Below are 6,699 nucleotides of genomic sequence, written 5' to 3'. Positions count from 1 at the left end.
TTTCTGTCGAGCACATTTTCACAAAGGATTGTCAACTTGATTTGGAAAGTGTTTAATTTTGCATCTTCTTCAGCCCCGATGCATTTTTAAGGTGTTTGAAAACAAATAGAAGAGGATTAGATTAAAGCACAAGGAAATGTGTCTTTGACAAACCACTCAAAGTTCTATATCCCTAATGTTTCCTTCCCACTTCCACTTCTGTATCATGACCCCCATCATACACGCATTGACAGCCACTAGTAGAATGGCTCTACAGTAACATTTGATTTGCTAAATAAAATAATAATTTGCACTGGTTTCCATAATTCTTTTAATGCAGTTGCACAAGCATATAATTCAGGTACAATCCTAACATTTTCACCACTTTCTAGTGGCAGTGCAAATTCTACATTTGAAGCATTATCACATTTGTTGGATTTATACCTGAGCCATATTTGGACAAGCAAAGGAAGGGAGATATCGTGGTGTTGTTGTCGTCTCTGGCTCAGACTCAGATGAGACCATCTCTGAATATTTCAATTCCTTTAAGGTGATTTACTTTAATAATAGAAGATTTGATAAGAAATGTCCACGTGACAAATAATAAAGCATCTTTAGAAACACTTACATTCCCATCACACCTTTTTAAGGCAACATTCACTTTTCCACTGCAGCATCTCTGCTTGATCTGTTTCCTTATCAAATCAGTATGTCTGTATTTTAATCATCACATTGGCACATACAGTGGATTCTGCACACTCAGCAAACCTTCCTCCAGCAGTACGCAAGTTTAACGGTGTAAAATGGGAAAAGTCTTGATAAAATGTGTGGTGTGGGGTTTTGTCGAGATCAATATTTAAACAGTTGCCTCATTATTCATGATTTTTCAGTGTTTCCCTAAATTGAAGTCCAATGACTTCTTGTTCACTCCTGTTTCTTTCCCTTCTTTATTGCACAAACATGCTATTAAGTAGAACATATTTCTATGTCCTGCCTAAACCTAACATCACCAGTCTCTCCAGGACCGTGCACTAAGAATATACCGCTCATAACAGTGATGGATGGGGATACTTACAAAAAGCTACAGTTGCATTTAATGGGCAGTCGAACATTTTAATGGTTATGAGAGCACCTTGGTGCCCGACTCTAAGTACTCACAACACCTCACCGTGCTATTAGGTGCAGCCGGGATGGAATTATAAAGGCATGAACAAGGTTTGAAGGAAATTAACGCCCTAAATCTGCACCACAGAGACCATCAATGGACAAACAGAGAGATCGTACTATTGTCCACATTTCCTCCTGTGTATAATCTGAACAGAAGATCGTATAAAGGCAACGTGTTTCCCTACACCTGCTGAACACAGACACACGAGAAGGGCCGGAGTTAACATATAGAGTGTGGTACATTACCCCCCCCCCCCCCCTCCCCCCTCACTTTAATGAAGAAATGCACACATTTTCCTTCCTGATACGACTGAGTTGAAATAGTAGAACATGTATGGAATTATTTTTATTTGTATGGAATTTATTGAAATGCTTAAAAAACAAAGAAATAATAAACAGTTCAATGAATTATTAAAGATCAAGTCATTTTAACTATGCCATCCTTTCATTTATTTAGGCATTTTAAATCTTCCATAAACCTGGGACTGGATTATACTACATTACGGATACACACGAAATCATGCACATGCCTTTTTGCTCACATAAACGCTTACATTTAAAAATGTACACGTTGTGTGAGAATGTGTGAGAACGTGTGCACATCACACATACTTCATACACATGGCTTTCTAAAATGAGCTCAGTGTGATATGATAAAATAAAAAAAAGCAGATGAAAATGACTCGTGTAAGAAAACACTGTTCGTAAAACTTGAAGGTGAAATGTTTGTGTTATCTTCAATGGAAGGCAAGACATGTTTATTTGAAAAACACCTTTTAACAACACGCTAATTCAAAGGGCTTTAGATCAAATATAAAAGGTATGCAGATTAGTCAAAGCAGCTTAAGACAATACAAAAAAAAAGAATTATATATAAAATATATAAAAATATAATTACATAGAGAATAAAAAATACATAAATTAAACAAGAAATAAAGGAATAGTAGTAACAGTGCAGTGTAAGAAATTAGTAATGATTCGATTCCATATAAGACAAACAGGCAAACAGGAACGATTTCCGCGTTGATGTAAAACAAGTACGAGTGGCAGCGAAATGTGGACGATGAAAACTGAACGCTGCTTCTCTTTATGTTTAGTTCTTTACTCAGGGGACAGAAATTAGAGTCGTCCCTGACAACCCGAGGGGTCTGGATGGTTCATAACGTAGCAGTAGATCAAAATAATAGTTTTACTGTGTTCATGATAATGTCATATTTAGGCTGTTTCAATATTTGCACTACAATTCTTGATTGTATTAGGCTAAGTGTGTAAAATCTGTTTCACTAAAGATATAAAAACAATGCTTGTAATAATTTGTATGCACACATCTTGTTGGCCCAATCACAACGTTTTAAATTATAGTTTAATGTATCTGGCCCATACAGGAGCAGCACAGTGAGGCAGACGTTATACTTTAAAGCTGAACAATTTAGAGTTTTCTCTTTAAGGTGAACTTGGGTGTCTTTGAATAACTAAGATAAATTGAATGTACAGAGAGAATATCGGCAAAAACAGGGGCTGATGTAAACACCAGACAAAAAAAAAGCCCATGAATCAATTCAGACACTCTGTACAGTAACACCAACTGGGGAGCCACTACAGCTCCCTTATAGAAACTGGCTCGGTGAGAGTGTGAAAATACGTGTGTGTGTGTGTGTGTGTGTGTGTTCTGTACATGTGTGTGTTTGATACCTGCAGTTAGATTTATTGGATTTGGGGATCCCCCCCGCTGTGCGCTCTGTGGTACGCATGGGCTTGACTCAGTTTCTCTGTGTGAAGCTGGCAACGCTGTGGACTGACCTTGCTTTTGAAGTGTCACGATGCGGAGTTGTTGTCATTACTCAATTAGACAGAATTAGGCACTGGCTAACATGACAGTAGCATGCTGTGAAATCCTACTCAGGACTAGATTCCAGCCTTGGCGAGGTTCAGTTTAATGGGACGGCAATGAAATCAGTCAGAAAAAGGTCTATATTTATGTGAGGATGTATAAAAGCCTCAGGATATCACTGCCCCTGCATCACTAGGAAGGGGAAAAACTGAAATGTGTGCAGTCTGCTCAAACAAGCAATGAGGTTAATGGAGTAATACGTTATTATCTCCCGTTCAGACGACCACAGTTTAAAGCTGCGTTGGTGGTCAGTCCCAATAGGTCCACATGCACGATCCAACCTGGGTTCAACTCAGGTCGGCCCCTGCTGGGCTTTGGAAAACAGGCCTTTCTGTTAGTAATGGGTATTTAATTAAATGTTATTGACATTTAAACAACATTAATCCAAGCACTCAGCTGGTCTATAAAGGGATAAAAGCCAGAGGGACCCAGACAAGGCAGCCAAAAGCACCAGGAGAGGAGTGTTTAACAGGAACACTTATATGAATGGAACAAGCACGGGCTGAATGTGTGTTGAAAAACAAGTCGTTTTTTCACTCCATGGCTCCATGGAACAACTTTTCACTTTGGTCGCACTGGTGTGCCTTTTTATTTAGGTGCAAAACACTTTGGGCTCCTGCACGTTCTTGGCTCTGGCTCTGATTCAAATGTGTCCGTCTCTGCCAAAGATGTTGGGTCAGATTCAGACTTCTTGCCGAGGACACGAGAGACAGATGGAGGAGTCGGTCCTGATGTCTCCGGGGCTCGAAGCAAAATCCTGCTGGAGGAGCCTTCCTACCTGAGCATCACGTTAATGTTGCAGCTAGTAAAGGTCGGACTGACTTTACTGTGACTTTAAATACTGCCAGGGTGACTAACCTGCATCTGCAAGGTGAGCATTTAAATACATGTGCTGGAATAAAATCGGTACTTGCCACTAAATTGTAATGAAGTATAAGTACAAAAAACATTAAAATATCGTAGAGATCAAGTACTTTAAATACACTAAAACCCAGTAGTAATTACTAATTCCTTTCCATAACTGCCTAGAGGTGGAGGTCCCACTTAAAACAAATAGTAGCTATATTTACACACGGCTTAAAAAGCAGTGGAACAACCAGATAGAACCTGAACCTGCAAAGACACTGACACCTCACCAGTGAAAATAGACTTTTGTATGTTTCACCACAGGAATAAAGGTTTTACACATAATGTTTTATAAGTATATTTATACCATGAACTCACAGATGAGTGCCGGTTACCTTTATAAAACCTGACACTAGTCTGGTTTGTGAGTCTCAGGCTGAGTTCAGAGGCAGCACAGCAGCAGGAAGGTGGTGATGGAGGAGGCTGACAGGTTGTTTGCTCAATTGGCTCCGACACATGTCTGTTACTAAAGTACATTTTCCTCACGTGTTGCACTTTTACTTGTTTCCCACTCGGATTTTGTTGTTAATTGCTTGTGTTACCCACTTCCTGTCGTTTCAATTATTCCCTGCCTCCAAAAAACTGCATATATTACATCTTCCCTACATCCTGAAAATAAAGAAGAATGAAGATTTTGATAAATTTGTACTTTTCATGCACATTCACAACCCAAAGGTCTTATAAAACAGGATTAAAAACCATGTAAATAAACAAAAATAATTAATACCCAGCATTAAAAATAAGTAGGAAACACCAGAAAAAACTAACTTTGCTGAAAAACCTACAGCTAGTGTTTTGTCCTTTTCAATGTCCATCCACTTACTGCACTAACATTGTTTTTGTCGTATGAATTTCTGCAGTAACAGTATAACTATTTGATGAACCATTAAAACAAGGGCATACATGTAATAGCTTGATTTATCTCCACAATTTCCTGCATATTACCGTTACAACTGCAAATCCCATATAGAGTTTCACCCTGCAGAGAATCTTCTTTAAAAATGAATTTCACCAGTCAAACACTTCTCATCCAGTCTTTAACCTCTGTAAAAGCATATCCCTCCTGATGGGTAAATATGGAGTCCAGCAGATTAGCTCTTCACATGTCCACTCTCTTTGAAAGCCAGTGTTAATATAGTTAATAGTTGTGGGGACGATAATAGTCAGTGATGGGAAGAAATAACTCTTCCACATCCCTTCGCATGTGACAGAATCCTCCCTGTGACTGGCCGAGGCTCAGGCTGAGCAGATGACTCTCTCTTCCCTCTTTCAATTACAGACACACATAAATCAAGCTGTTTCTCCAGCCATTTTGGGCGACTGCTGACCACTTTATTATGACCTTGTTCAAATTTGCAAAGGGTGTTTTACTCCGTGCCACCACATCCCCCTGCACTGTGTAATTTCGACAGTGGCAGCTTCGGCTCATTAAGGTACCATCTGGTGAAATGCTAAATAAAAGAAGAAAGCTCTCGATGGTGTGCGGACCTCCGATGAGGCCTAATAATCCTGTAAACTGTTTCACTTTTACTAATGCGCTGGAGAGATCGCAAGTTGTTGTGTGAGAAACAACAAAAAGTTTTTCCTGACGATAGTGTGGCGGGTCATGGTTTAATAAAATCAATATGTTTGATTTTTGTGTCTTCTGGAACATTAATTAGTGTAAATCCCTCCTAGTTTCAGTTGAAATACTCTAAATATATGTGCTGCACTCATTGTGATGTTTTCCACTCAAAGCAAAACACTTGAATGCACCATGACATGTCGCAGGCATACAAATATATCATTTTATAGCTGCAGCTTCATATCACTGATGTGAAACTTTATTAAACATTAAATCTAAAAGTACCTCAAATCTGAAACATTGAACAAAACCCAAGACATGTGGGATCCCTAATGTTATCTGCAGATTGAACGGGAACCGGATGGCTTCAGCTGCAGTGCTTGGTTTGTAAATATTTTGTTAATGGGGCCGTTTTCTTCACTGTTGTTGGTTTATCGACAGTGAAAATGAAAGTGGTCGTTTTCAAGTTTGACACGTTGGCGGTTGAATCTGTAAAACTGGAGCAAACTGACGAGACAAAGTGGCGATAATTAAAAATAATGAGCTGCATCGGTTGACTGTGTACCGGTCATATGCTGTGAGTTTCAGATATCATCAACTTTTATCACAGCTTAACGTAACATTATTTCACATCCGCGATGACTCACTTCGCCATAACCTCGCTGAGATGCACAAACCTTCCGACTCAATAAAATGCATCTACCAGAGCACACAGCTTGGGAACATTAGTCTGAAGAAAACATATGGTACAATATCACTTTGTTATCTAAAAAACATGTTATGCAATTGTTGAAGTGGCCTGATTATTGATTAGAATGATACAAAAAAATACATCCAAGAGCACATTGTATGAGTATATAAATACATTGTGCAGTAAATAAGAAGATGTAGCACAGACTGGAAAACTGGAAACCAGCAGGCTCACTATGAAGGTACAAACAACTACCCACCAGCTCCCCAACATTACACTATTATAACTGCTGTAAATTCCAAGAGAGTATCAATCATCCTCTGATTCTAATTCATCTAATTCTTGGCAAGTGAGTAAAGTGTTGAACAGTTCCTGCAATGGGAAACTCTGTTAAAGCAAAAATCGCTGAGAAACATTTGGCAGACACTGAGCCAGTCCAAATACCAACATACAGTTTACAAACTACACAACACAAAAGTGTTGTCCTCGCTGCTGATGATA

This window comes from Hippoglossus hippoglossus, chromosome 1 (genome assembly GCF_009819705.1).
Source record: "Hippoglossus hippoglossus isolate fHipHip1 chromosome 1, fHipHip1.pri, whole genome shotgun sequence".
NCBI lineage: Eukaryota > Metazoa > Chordata > Actinopteri > Pleuronectiformes > Pleuronectidae > Hippoglossus > Hippoglossus hippoglossus.
Note: the sequence above shows the minus strand (reverse complement) of the source record.